Source organism: Symphalangus syndactylus, chromosome 14, assembly GCF_028878055.3.
Source record: "Symphalangus syndactylus isolate Jambi chromosome 14, NHGRI_mSymSyn1-v2.1_pri, whole genome shotgun sequence".
NCBI lineage: Eukaryota > Metazoa > Chordata > Mammalia > Primates > Hylobatidae > Symphalangus > Symphalangus syndactylus.
Genome location: NC_072436.2, coordinates 50840349 through 50854679, shown reverse-complemented (window position 1 = coordinate 50854679; position 14331 = coordinate 50840349). Strand labels below are relative to the sequence as shown.

The 14331-nt window shown below is 42.7% G+C and overlaps 1 protein-coding gene and 1 pseudogene across 4 annotated transcripts in view; one reads left to right on the top strand and one right to left on the bottom strand.

The window, feature by feature from the left end:
• TBC1D8 (TBC1 domain family member 8) overlaps positions 1-14331 on the bottom strand; it is a 148105-nt gene that overhangs the window by 56196 nt on the left and 77578 nt on the right. The window lies entirely within an intron of this gene.
• On the top strand, positions 8605-9194 carry LOC129462178 (BBSome-interacting protein 1-like; annotated as a pseudogene).

Below are 14331 nucleotides of genomic sequence, written 5' to 3'. Positions count from 1 at the left end.
GTGAAACCCTGTCTCTACTAAAAATTTAAAAAATTAGCCAGGTGTGGTGGTGGGCACCTGTAGTCCCAGCTACTCGGGAGGCTGAGGCAGGAGAATGGCGTGAACCCAGGAGGCGGAGCTTGTAGTGAGCCGAGATGGCACCACTGCACTCCAGCCTCGGCGAGAGTGCGAGACTCTGTCTTAAAAAAAAAAAAAAAAAAAAAAATCTTGCCTTTCATACCCCGGGCCACAGTTTGCCAGATGAAAAGGAAGCCACCCCCATCGGGGCAGTGGTGCTCCTCCCATGTGCAAGTGTCACTCCCACTGCCACAGAGATGGGCCAGGTGGCCAAGTGAGTTACCGCTGGGACTGTTCTATGACCATCCCACCCACCCTACTACGGCAAAGAACTCTGACCATCTCCACTCAAATGACAGAAACATTTCTAATTATTCAGCTACTCTGGCATGGAACAAGCCCCGAGTAGCAGACCAATCCTGAGCAGCCTTGCAAAGTTCTCCCATGAAAACAAGGGTCCCTTCAGGAGGTACTGAAGCCCAAGTCCATGGAGGAAAGAGCCTCTTGCCAGGGCCAGGGGCTGCCACTTGCACCCAACATCGCTGCAACACAACAAGCAAGAGCCTAGGAAATTTACAGCTTACAAATGCATACTTCATATCATTTACAGCAATGACCGTTAAAAACATACATAAAAAGAGGTCTTATAGTACACGTTAAAACAGAAACACAAAAGCATTAAATCACAGGCGTAAATTCATTTCTTTCAGTGACAATTTTTTAAAATCACCACATTATTAAAGCATTAAGCAAAAAGCTTAGTCATTTTAGTTGTCTGTATTTCCTCTCTATTCTCATCATCTCTACTGGACAATGGGCACTTTAACACATGGACTATTTCCAGCTCCTCATGAAGGGCCTGGCACACAGCAGATGCTCAGTAAGGTCCACCGACTAGAAACACACACAGTCCTGGACAACAAAAGGCACGTGCGCATCAGGTGTTTCTACTGTAGGCAGGTTTCCAAAATGGGAAGCAGGAGATATTCTAACCTCAAAGAAATTAGACAAACAACAGAGCTGAATCATCTAGCCAGTGTGAGAGGGATATGGTGCCCGGAGCCACACACCACTTACCCAAAAGCCAGATATGGACCGGGCGCGGTGGCTCATGCCTGTAATCACAGCACTTTGGGAGGCCGAGGTGAGTGGATCACTTGAGGTCAGGAGTTTGAGACCAGCCTGGCCAACATGATAAAACCCCATCTCTACTAAACATACAAAAATTAGCCAGGCATAGTGGTGGGCTTCCCCTAATCCCAGCTACTTGGGAGGCTGGGTCAGGAGAATTGCTCCAACCTGGGAGGCGGAGGTTGCAGTGAGCCGAGATGACGCTATTGCAATCCAGCCTGGATGACAGAGCAAGACTCTGTCTCAAAAAAAAAGCCAGGCATGCATTTTGCTCCATCATCTTTCTCTCCGCATGTTATGTGCAGCCTTCCTCTCCCTGGAATGTAAATATAAACACACCACACAAGAAGGTGTCAGGGGACTGACTCTGGACTTGTGGCTGCTTTGGAGTCCATGAGAATGAAAAACATCTATCTGTAGTAGGACTGTTGTTCTGAGAAGGCACTTAGGGAAGGAATAAAAAGAAGTATCTAATAAAATACTTCATAAGGAATAATGAAAGTTTAAAACAATGGTGCTTATTTTGTATTTTCCCAATTTTGGGGCAAGGCATCGGCCAAAGCAGTATCCTTCAGTCATCACTAAAGCCAGTGTTCTCACCAGAGCTGGGAGGGCCAGCCCAGGCTTCTCTCTGCCCAAGGTCTCTATTTACAGGCCATGACTCCTGTAGGAGTGTGCTCATGGTCCCTACAGCAAGAGCACTTGGTCAGTGACCCTGCCCTGCTGCCCCTCAGTCCCACCTCCCATGTCCTGCTCTCCATGGATCACAGAAGCCCAAGCAGCAGCCCACTCAGGTGTAGCAGAAGCTTCCTCTGAGGTGAGGGGTCCCGGTCCTCTTGCTCTCCACTTCCTGCCATCTGGGAGGGCTCCTGTGGTGCCACGAAACCCCTGGTCCTTCAGGCTCCCCATCCCTCTTACAATCGGGAAAGCTTATTTTAAAACAAAATCAAATCCAGCTACTCTAGGCTCCCCAGCATGACTCTCTTGAAGCTTCCAACCTTTCCCTACCTGCACTGAGGCCCAGAGCGTCTGCTTGGTTCCTCAGCTGGTTATAACACACGCCATGCTGGCCCGACTTAGGGGTACATGTGGTTTACCTGCCTCTGGCTTAAGTCTCCCTGTCCTGTTCAGTGCTCCCAGGTGGCAGGTGTGTAGGTGTCAGCCACAAGAACACCCTCATCTAAACCTAGTGGGCCAGCAATGGTGTCTCTCTATCACATCACTAAGTCGGGTTCCACCCAAGCTGATAATCTTGCACAAGCACCTGGGGTAGCCCAGGGCTCTGCTTTTCCTTGGTACTTTAAGACCTTTTCTTTCTAGGTCTTTATCATTTATTATCCATTACAATAAAACCTGTTACTCAGAATACTTAAAGAAAAAAAAAGTGAAGAATAAGCTAAAAAGGGAGCGTTTTATGGGACCTCGATCTTTTGCTATTTGTTTTCATGGACTCATTGATCCAGAAGAAGAGAGAACCAAGAGTTGCAGGAACGAAGAAGAACTAAAGCAGGGAGAAGACTCACCTTTGTGGTGCTACTCTGTTCCAGATGCTATCTCACTGATCTGTGATGAAGACTGAATGAGGAAATGGAGGCTCAAGTATTTGTCCAAAATCATATCAAATGAAGGGCAAACCAGGGCATGAAATGACTCTCTACAACCTCGAAGTACCCTAGGATCCTTCCATAAAAAGCTATATTTGAATTATTATTATTATTATTATTATTATTATTTTGGAGATGAAGTCTCTGTCACCCAGGCTGGAGTGCAATGGTGTGATCTTGGCTCACTGTAACTCTGCCTCCTGGGTTCAAGTGATTTTCCCACCTCAGCCTCCCGAATAGCTGGGACCACAGGCGCACACCACCATGCCTGGCTAACTTTTGTATTGTTAGTAGAGACGGGGTTTCACCATGTTGGTCAGGCTGGTATCGAACTCCTGACCTCGTGATCCGCCCGCCTTGGCCTCCCAAAGTGTTGGGATTACAGGAGTGAGCCACCACGCCCAGCCCTGCTAATTTGAATTTTTAAGTATCATTTGCATCATCCTCAGGCCCAGTTCTTGCTATGGCTGGGCATTAAAAGAGATACTTTGTGCTTCCACTTACAGCGAGCTCTCTCCCTCTACTCCCATCCTCCCAAATGCATCCTTTCGGACGACCTGATACAGGTTTTCACTTATCCTGCTATTAAGCTCACAGGGGCTAACACCGTTAACTGATACCAGCTAACCACATGTGTCTTCCTCAGCTGATAACTTCAGATAACATGAATAAATTATCATCAAGCCCCAACACAATATATCCCTATGGAATTAAGATTTGAGACAAAGTCATCAAAAAACTAGACTTTTGTTCTTTACAAAATTAATTCTACCTATTGGGAAGGAGCTTATCATAGAGAAAGATAATTCTAAAACAAAAACAAACCCACATCTTAAAAGAGAAAATAAACCACACATAAAAAATATCTATCACTGAGCTATAGTAAGCTTTTGTTCCAATCTACCCTGCTCCTGAATATAAGACATAACTGTATGCTTCTCCCAGCAAAGACAATCAATATGATGAAACTTTTCCACCCTACTGGCTTCTATTTCCTACAAAAGTTGCCAAATGGCAGGAAAATTTTCCAGACTATAATTTCCTCTGCAGGAAAGTCTTATGATGGGTTCCATAAATTCCACAAATCAATGCAAGCCGACTGCACATCCATCACCACGAAAGATTAAAAGGGAAAATCCTTTAATATATGTCACATATCACAGTTCTCAAACTATACTACAGCAGTTTTTCAAATTACATAAAGTAGCACATCTGAAAATACCTTTTTTCAAAAAAAAAATAATAGAAAACAGAATACATGCAAACTCCTAAGGACAGCTACTGATTTGTAAAATATGTGTTAGAGTTGTGCACACACACGTGAATATATTTCTGTCTGTAGGTCATGGTCAAAAAAAAAATTGAAAGCCACTGCATTACAGACATACAAGCAGTGGGAAGGGTAGAGAATAGAAAACAAGAAAGTGAGAATGTGTCATCCATTGAAGACGCAGGATGATAAAAAGCCTACAAATTAACTCAGTACCACAGCAATGTTCTCACTGACTTTCCAAAACCAAGACAGAGGACAGCCACTATTATGGCCTGCATTTTGTCTCCCCAAAATTCATGTTGAAGACCCTGCTCCCAATGGGAGTGTGTCTGGAGATGGTACTTTTAAGGAGGTATAAGGTTAAATAAGGTCATTAAAGCAGGGCTCTAGTTTGGCATGACTGGTGTCCTTATAAGAAGAGACACCGGGGAAGTGTATCCACGGAGAAAAGGCCATGTGAGGACACAGAGAGAAGGCTGCTGTCTGCAATCCAAGGAGAGAGGAGACCTCACCAGAAACCAACCCTGCTGGGCACCTTGATCCTGGACTTCCCAGTCTCCAGAACTGTGAGAAATAAATGCTTGTTATTTAAGCCACTCAGTGTATGGAGGGGGATGGAGAGGGGGTAGAGGTGGGGAGCAGCACTAGCAAACTAATGCAGCTGTCTAAAACCAAAATTTATAGGAATATTGTGGACCGTCATGGAAGTCCAATTAGCGAAACTACGCCTGTCTTATTAAGACCTCCAATTTTTCAAAAAAAAAAAGACCTTTTCATTTTCTAAGAAAATGAAAGTCCAGTGAATCTTAAACGTCAACCACATAAGAAGTCAAAAGTCAGAGTTATAAATGCCTCTGCAAAACTAAAATTCAGTATTAGAAACCTCAGGTAAGACCACAAAACAAAAAACACTGATGACTTAGGAGTAACCAAATCCATGTTCTAAGAGCAACCAGAGGTGGTCAACAGAGGACATTTTCTGGATGTCTGACATGTGTCAGGAATTTTGTTCCATATACCATACACATAATATCACTTATCTCCATAAAATACATAAAAAACAAGGTAGCTGCCAGTATTTTAATTTTCTAGGTGAGAAGAGCAAAGTGAAGAAAATAACCAACCCGAAAGCCAATTCATCTGACTCAGGCCTGGCTCTGCCCATGACATCGTCGTGGATGGAAGCTCGCAGTGGCTGAGTCACACTGAAATGCACACACAATATTTATTCTCTTAGGTTTTTCCCAGAGGTATTTTCAGGAAATAAAACAAGCATCTCGTTGTCTATGCCCACAGCTCCTGCATGGACACTGCCACAAAGAACTTGATCCAAGCTTGTTTTCAAAAGCAGCTGCTTCTCTCTGCACAGTAAATATCCAATGAATTAAGTGCCTTCTCCAGCCACCTAAGTCCTAATCAACAATGAAACAGGCATTCTGTGTGTATAGTTCAGATCTGTTCCTCTGAAATGACAAGACATTTCTCTACAGGCCAAACACTAACCATCTACTGTCTAAATGCCTGGGCTAAAAGCCATACAGACTACAAAGGAGCTAGTTAAAAGTTAACTGTCATGGCAATGTCATTCCCAAATCTCACTCAACACTCACCCTGTGCAGGGTAACTCAGGATCACAGAATTCAAGCAAAAATTACAAATGAAGGAGGGAAAGGGTTGGAACAAAACGCCTTTGATTTTCAGAAAGCTGACATTCTTCAAGTGAATACTGTAACATCTAATCTGTAAGTCGAAAGCAGTATCTTTACAAGAACATAAAAAAGTTCGATGATCCTCCCATCATCATGATTTACAAGATTTTCAGTCGGGTATATTTCTCACTATAGAGTTTAAGAAAATAAGCTTTAAATGTTTCTTTTTACAAAATTTCCTTGGCTTTTTTTGCCTTCGAGTGAAATTAAAGAGTCCTAAAAGTGAAAAACAGACAAACTTAATCTCTTGGACAGTAAAAGTAAAATAGCCTTTTAATTTATAATTGAAGTGGTCATTAAAATGTCCTTGTATTAGTACCATTAGACACACTTTTCAGAAATAAAAGCAGGAATAGAAGACACAGGAAAAACATAATCTATGATCAAATGAAAAATCAGTAAGTAGAAACAGAGTCAGAAATGACACAAAAAATAGAATCAGTAGACCAAGACATAAAACAGCTATTATAAATATACTCTAAGGCAGGCACAGTGGCTCATGCCTACAATCTCAACATTTTGGGAGGCCGAGGCAGGCAGATCACCTGAGATCAGGAGTTTGAGACCAGCCTGGCCAACATGGTGAAACCCGGTCTCTACTAAAAATACAAAAATCAGTTGGGCGTGGTGGCAGGTGCTGGTAGTCCCAACTACTCAAGAGGCTGAGGCAAGAGAATTGCTTGAACCTGGGAGGTGGAGGTTGCAGTGAGCCGAGATCACACCACTGTACTCCAGCCTGGGAGAAAGAGCAAGAGTACGTCTCAAAAAAAATAAAATAAAATAAAATAAATATAAATATACTCCATTTGTTCAAATGGTAGAAGAAGGCACAGGCCTGTTAAGCCAAATGGAAGACATTTAAAAAGACCCAACTCAAACCTTTAGGAATGAAAAATATGGTATTTACATAAGATTAAATCAATATGGGGGGAAAAATCAAAATGGATAAAGTTAACTATTGGGTTATTAAAATAATTACACAGAAAAAATAACTAATTGGTGTTTTGATTACACATATGTATGGCATACCTCAAAAATATTATGGGTTCAATTCCAGACCCATGAAATTAAGGAAATATCACAATAAAGCAAGTCACACAAATGTTTTGCCTTCCCAGTGCATATACTGGCCTGGCACAGTGGCTCATGCCTGTAATCCCAGCACATTGGGAGGCTGAGGCGGGCGGATCACAAGGTCAGGAGTTTGAGACCAGCCTGGCCAACATGGCGAAACCCCGTCTCTACTAAAAATACAAAAATTAGCCAGGTGTGGTGGCATGCATCTGTAATCTCAGCTATTTGAGAGGCTGAGGCAGGAGAATTTCTTGAATCCGGGAGGCAGAAGTTGCAGTGAGCGGAGATCAAGTAGCACTGCACTCCAGCCTCCAGAGTGAGACTATCCCAAAAAAAAAAAAAAAAATCAAAGTTATATTGACACTATACTGTAGTCTATGAAGTGTGCAATTGCATTATTATGAATCCTCCCATCTCCTCTCTCCTGCTGTTTCTGGTGGCCTCTGACCATGTATTTGTATGGTGTTGGAGACACAGCCAGTGGCTATGGGAGGAAGGTGCTTTCTGGCTGGCAGTGTGTTTACGACTTCCAATTCTTACAGCAAATGCACCTGGCTAAATCTAAACAACCAGCTGTCTATTAAAATAATGAATCCTCCTCTCTTATAAGGTAGACGTACAGCCATGACAAGGTACTGTACTGGCCTTTAAGGCATTTTGTTCCAAATACTGTATGGGAAGAGTAAAATGTTCTCTCTTCGAGAGCAGTGGTGACAATCACAGATGACCAAACTTGAAGAACGCAGTTTTCACAGATTGTCGTGGGGGACGTTGAGATTAGGGACAGGCATACCTTGGAGATAGTGTGGGTTTGGTTCTAGACCACCACAATAAAGCAAATATCACAATTAAGTGAGTCACTCACAGGTTTTTAAATTTCACAATGCATATAAAAATTATGTTCACAGTATGCTGTACAGTCTATTAAGTGTGCGAAAGTATTATGTCTTCTAAAAAGTACATGTCTTACCTAGAGAATACTTTATGGCTTAAAAAAATGTTCATGATAATCTGAGCTTCAGCAAGTCGTAATCTTTTTGCTGATGGAGGGTTTTGCCTTAATGTTGATGGCTGCTGACTGATCAGTGTGCTGGTTGCTGAAAGTTGGGGTGGCTGTGACAATTTCTCAACATAAGACAACAATGAAGTTTCTAGCATGATTGACTCTCTTTTTCACGAAGATGCTGTTGATAGCATTTTGCCCACAGTAAAACTTTTCAAATTTGGAGTCAATTCTCTCAACCTGCTGCTTTATGAACTAAGGTTTATGAAATACTCTAAATCCTTTGTTGTTATTTCAACAATGTGTGAAGCGTTCAACAATGTTTCAACACCCTCTTAACCAGGAGTAGATGCCCTCTCAAGAAGCCACTTTCTTTGCTCATCAATAAGAAGCAACTCCTCATTCATTCAAGTTTAATGAGATTGCAGCAATTCAGTCCCATTTTCAGGCTCCACTTCTAATTCCAGTTCTCTTGCTGTTTCCACCACATCTGCAGTGACTCCCTCCCCTGAAGCCTTGAACCCCTGAAGCCCTCAAAGTCATCCATGAGGATTAGAATCAACTTCTTCCAAACTCCTATTAATGTTGGTATTTTGACGACCTTCTAAGAATTACAAATGTGCCTCAGGCATCTAAAATGGCAAATCCTGACTATAACCTGCAGCAGCAGCTGAGACACCTGCGAAGGGATGCACCTTTTCTTCTGTAGGCTTGAGTCAAGAACTCTCAGTCATCTTGGTAGTACCGGGTTGGATGTCAAAAGTTGCAGAAAAAAGACCAGAACGTTCAGGAAAAAACTTACTGTATCCAGCAATTCAGATATGGTGGAAGTGAAGTCAGTGTTCCAGGAAGTTCTTCCAAAACAAAGGTAGTTGTCTCTGGAAGATGTAACCACAGTGGTGGTATGTAAACCCAAATTTTTACCCTTAAAATCTCTGACTCTGGTAAAACTAGAGAAAATGCACCAAGCAGCACAGGATACAGTTCGCCAACAAGAAACGGCAGAAAAGGAACAATGGCAAATAACCCACTGGATGATATCTTAGCACTTTAGGGAACCGTATGCCTTATCTACTATTTAACAATAACTTGGCTGGGTGTGGTGGCTCATGCCTGTAATCCTAGCACTTTGGGAGGCCAACGCAGGCAGATCACCTGAGGTCAGGAGTTCGAGACCAGCCTGTCCAACATGGTGAAATCCTGTCTCTACTAAAAATACAAAAATTAGCTGAGCATGGTGGTGGGGTGCCTGTAATCCCAGCTACTCAGGAGGCTGAGGCTCGAGAATCGCTTGAACCTGGGAGGCGGAGGCTGCAGTCAGCAGAGATCGTGCCACTGTACTCCAGCCTGGGCAACAAGAGCAAGACTCCGTTTCAAGAAAAAAAAAAAAAAAGGCCAGGCACGGTGGCTCACGCCTATAATCCCAGCACTTTGGGAGGCCGAGGTGGGTGGATCATGAGAGCAGGAGTTCGGAACCAGCCTGGCCAATATGGTGAAACCCTGTCTCTACTAAAAATACAAAAATTAGCCGGGCGTGGTGGTGGGCGCCTGTAGTCTACTCGGGAGGCTGAGGCAGAAGAATCATTGAATCCGGGAGATGGAGCTTGCAGTGACCCAAGATCGTGCCACTGCACTCCAGCCTGGGCAACAGAGTGAGATTCCGTCTCAAAAAAAAAAAAAAAAGGCCTGGCACAGTGGCTCACGCCTGTAATCCCAGCACTTTGGAAGGCTGAGGTGGGCAGATCACCTGAGGTTGGGAGTTTGAGACCAGCCTGACCAACATGGAGAAACCCCATCTCTACTAAAAATACAAAATTTGCCAGGCGTGGTGGTGCATGCCTGTAATGCCAGCTACTCAGGAGGCTGAGGCAGGAGAATTGCTTGAACCTGGGAGGCAGAGGTTGCAGTGAGCCGAGATCATGCCATTGCATTCCAGCCTGGGCAACAAGAGCGAAACTCCATCTCAAAAAAAAAAAAAAAAAAAAAAAAAACCAATGACTAGAAAATAAGGTGCAATGAAAGTAGTATTTGTTAATAATATCAATAAAATTGATAATATTCATATAAATAATATAAAAATGCCCAAGATTGATAGAACTTGTATTGTGAATTTAAACACTCTGGTTTGTATTAAACATAGCAGTTAAACTTTGAACCAAATTTTATGCGATTTTTTTTCTCAAGTCATGTTTTTAGAATTGCAAATTAAATTATTCACTATTCTTACTGCTTTCAGTTTTATAGATAACATTCTTGGACACAAGGAACTAAATACAACATTTATATACAGAGCATGTTTACTTTTTTTTTTTTATACAGAGTTTTGCTCTTGTTGCCCAGGCTGGAGTGCAATAGCGTGATCTCGGCTCACTGCAACCTCCGCCTCCTGGGTTGAGGCAATTCTCCTGCCTCAGTCTCCGGAGTAGCTGGGATTACAGGCACCCACCACCACGCCGAGCTAATTTTTAGTATTTTTAGTAGAGATGTGGTTTCATCACATTGGTCAGGCTGGTCTTGAACTCCTGACCTCAGGTGATCTACCCGCCTCGACCTCCCAAAGTGCTGGGATTACAGGCGTAAGCCACTGCTCCCGGCCTACATTTTTATTAAAAACATGAATTTGAAGATATATTCCAATCTTACATAAAGTTCATGTTGGGTTTTTACATTACCTAATTAGAAAAAACATTTTTTAACCAATTTTCTGTGCCATGTTATGTTAAATACTATTAAATATCTTGTGTGACCAACCAATCCTACCAGTAATGACAAAACTGTGTCTTAAAAACAAATCTGATTTTTTTTTTTTGAGATGGAGTCTCGCTCTGTCATCCAGGCTGGAGTGCAGTGGCACGATCTCAGCTAACTGCAACCTCCACCTCTCAGGTTCAAGCAATTATCCTGCCTCAGCCTCCCTAAGAGCTAGGATTACAGGTGCCCACCACCATGCCCTGCTAATTTTTGTATTTTTAGTACAGACGGGGCTTCACCATGTTGGCCTGGCTAGTCTCAAACTTCTGACCTCAGGTGATCTGCCTGCATCAGCCTCCCAAAGTGCTGGAATTACAGGCATGAGCCATCGCGCCCAGCCAACAAATCTGATTTTTAAGAAACCCTCACCTATTCTGTAGTCAGCTAAGCTTTTAATTACATTAATTTCAAGGACTTGAGAATTACATTTCTGCCTTTATCATCCAGGTATCAAACAATTACAAATTTAAAAATGGTTACTGTAATTATCTATATAAGCCTAAATAATATGGATTTGAAAGACCCCAGGAGGTCAATATACATATTAAACTTGGATTTTTAATTCTAAAACACTGTACCTAAGCCTGTAATAGATACATTGCTATGAGTATCTTTGTAAATTCTGCATATAATTCTTGGGGGTTTGTCTCAGTCAATAACAGGCAATTTAAATTAGCATCGGCCAGGCCAGGCGCAGTGGCTCAAGCCTGTAATCCCAGCACTTTGGGAGGCTGAGGGGGGCAGATCACGATGTCAGGAGATCGAGACCATCCTGGCTAACACGGTGAAACCCCGTCTCTACTAAAAATATTTTTAAAAATTAGCCAGGTGTGGTGGTGGGCACCTATAGTCCCAGCTACTCGGGAGGCTGAGGCAGGAGAATGGTGTGAATCCGGGAGGCGGAGCTTGCAGTGAGCCGAGATTGTGCCACTGCACTCCAGCCAGGGTGACACAGCGAGACTCCGTCTCAAAAATAAATAAACAAATAAATAAGCATTGGCCTTAAGGCCTGGTTATTAGGCCCTGTGGGGAGGGTAGAAATGTGATCATTCTTTAGTTAATTGTTATTGATTGGTAGGTGATATTTTCTCAGATATTAAGTAAATGTAAAGCTTTGGGTATTTGGAGAATAACTTTCTATAACACTAACCATTATTTGGTAATAGAATTTAAGAATGATGAAAGGTATTACATATTTTAGAAATTTAAGTAAGGTCTAGATCAGAGTAGTAAACAATGGAGAAAAGCGTGCCTGTGTTTTTCCCCAGTTTAATTTTAAATAATATACTATTGTACTCTCATTTTAAAAGTTTGCAGGGAAAAAAAAATTTTCAAGGAACACAGATTAAATTCACTGTTCAAATATGCATCCTTAAATGATTTAAAATTTGCTGTGTGAAATTTAAAGGTGTTTTTAAAGACCTAAAATAAAGGTACTACAAATAAAAAAATCAAAAAATAAAATGGTGAATTCTTTCCAGAACGTTTTCAATTTACTTTGCCCAGATGAATCAGAGGAATCACTATCTATGCAACTACAGCCTTATGAAATGCATTTCTTAAATAATAAGACTTGAAAGTCAAAATTACTCCTTGACCCATGGGCTGCAGAATGGATGTTGTATTAGCAGGCATGAAAGCAACATTAATCTCCTTGTACATCTTCATCAAGCTCTTGGGTAACCAGGTGCATTGTCAATAAGCAGTAATACTTTGAAAGGAATCTTTTTTTTCTGAGCATTAGGTCTCAACAATAGGTGTGTTAGTCTGTTTGCACTGCTATAAAGGAATACCTGAGGCTGGGTAATTCATAAAGGAAAGAGGTTTAATTGGCTCACAGTTCTGCAGGCTATATGGAAAACACTGCACTAGCATCTGCTCCTGGTGAGGCCTCAGGAAGCTTACAATCATGGCAGAAGGCAAAGGGGGAGCAGGTGTGTCAAAAGGAGGGGGGCGGGAGAGACAGAGGAGGAGAGAGAGAGAAAGACAGAGGAGAAAAGAGAGAAGGGAGAGGCCCCAGGCTCTCTTAACCAACCAAATCTCGTGTGAACTGAGCGAGAACTCACTCATCACCAAGGGGATGGCACTAAGCTAGCAGTCCCCGAACTTTTTGGCACCAGAGACCAATTTTGTGGGAGATAATTTTTCCATGGACCATGGGGGATGGTTTTGGGATGAAACTGTTCCACCTCAGATCATCATCAGGCATTGGTTAGATTCCCATAAGGAGCACTTGACCTAGATGCCTCACACGCACAGTTCACAATAGGGGGTCACACTCCTATGAGAGTCTAACGCCACCACTGATCTGACAGGAGGCCGAGCTCAGGCAGTAATGTGCGCTTGCCTGCCGCTCACCTCCTCCTGTGTGGTCCAGTTCCTAACAGGCCACAAATTGGTACCAAATTGGTACCAATCTGTGGCCCGTGGGTTGGGGACCTATGCACTAAGCCATTCAAGAGGGATCTGCCCCCATGACCCAAACACTTCCCACTAGGGCCACCTCCAACGTTGGAGGTCACATTTCAACGTGAGATTCGGAGGGGACAAAACACCCAAATCATATCGGTGGCCTTCAGATATTCGGTAAACTATGCTATAAACAGATGTGCTGTCATGCAGGCTTTGTTGTTCCATTTATAAAGCACAGGCAGAATACATTTACCATAGTTCTTAAGGGTCCTAGGATTTTCAGAATGGTCAACAAGCACTGGCTTCAACTTGAAGTCACCAGGCATGTTAGCCCCTATCAAGAGGAGCTTTGAAGCCAGGCACTAACTTTTCCTCTCCAGCTCTAAAATTTCTAGATAGCATCTTCTTCCAACAGAAGGCTCTTTCATCTACACTGTTTTATTTATTTATTTGTTTGTTTGTTTATTTATTTATTTATTTTGGAGACGGAGTCTCGCTCTGTCGCCCAGGCTGGATTGCAGTGGCACGATCTCGGCTCACTGCAACCTCCGCCTCCGGGGTTCATGCCATTCTCCTGGCTCAGCCTCCCGAGTAGCTGGGTCTACAGGCGCCCCACCACCACGCCCGGCTAATTTTTTTATTTTTAATAGAGATGGGGTTTCACCATGTTAGCCAGGATGGTCTCGATCTCCTGACTTCATGATCCGCCCACCTCGGCCTCCCAAAGTGCTGGGATTTACAGGTGTGAGCCACCACACCTGGCCATCTACATTGTTTTAAAGTCAGTTGTGTAGTGTGGCCACCTTCATCAATGAGCTCTGCTAGACCTTCTGGATATTGTAACTCACTGCAGCTTCTCCATCAGTACTTGCTGCTTCACCTTGTACTTTTATGTTATGGAGATGGCTGCTTTCCTTAAAGCTGATTAGCCAACATCTGCTAGCTTCAAACTTTTCTTCTGCAGGTTTCTCACATCTCTCAACCTTCACAGAATTTAGGAAAGTGAGAGCCTTGCATGGATTAGGCTTTGGCTAAAAGAGATGTTGTGGCTTGTTTGATCTTCTATACAGACCACAAAAACTTTCTCCATAGAAGCAATAAGTCTGTTTTGCTTTCTTATCACATTCACATGTTCACTGGAGTAGCAATGTTAATTTCTTTCAAGAACTTTACCTTTGCATTCACAACTTTAACTGTTTGGCCCAAGAGGCCTAGCTTTCAGCCTATCTCAATTTTTGATATGCCTTTCTCATTAAGCTTAATCATTTTTAGTTTCTGATATAAAGTGAAAGACATGCGACATTTTCTTTTACTTGA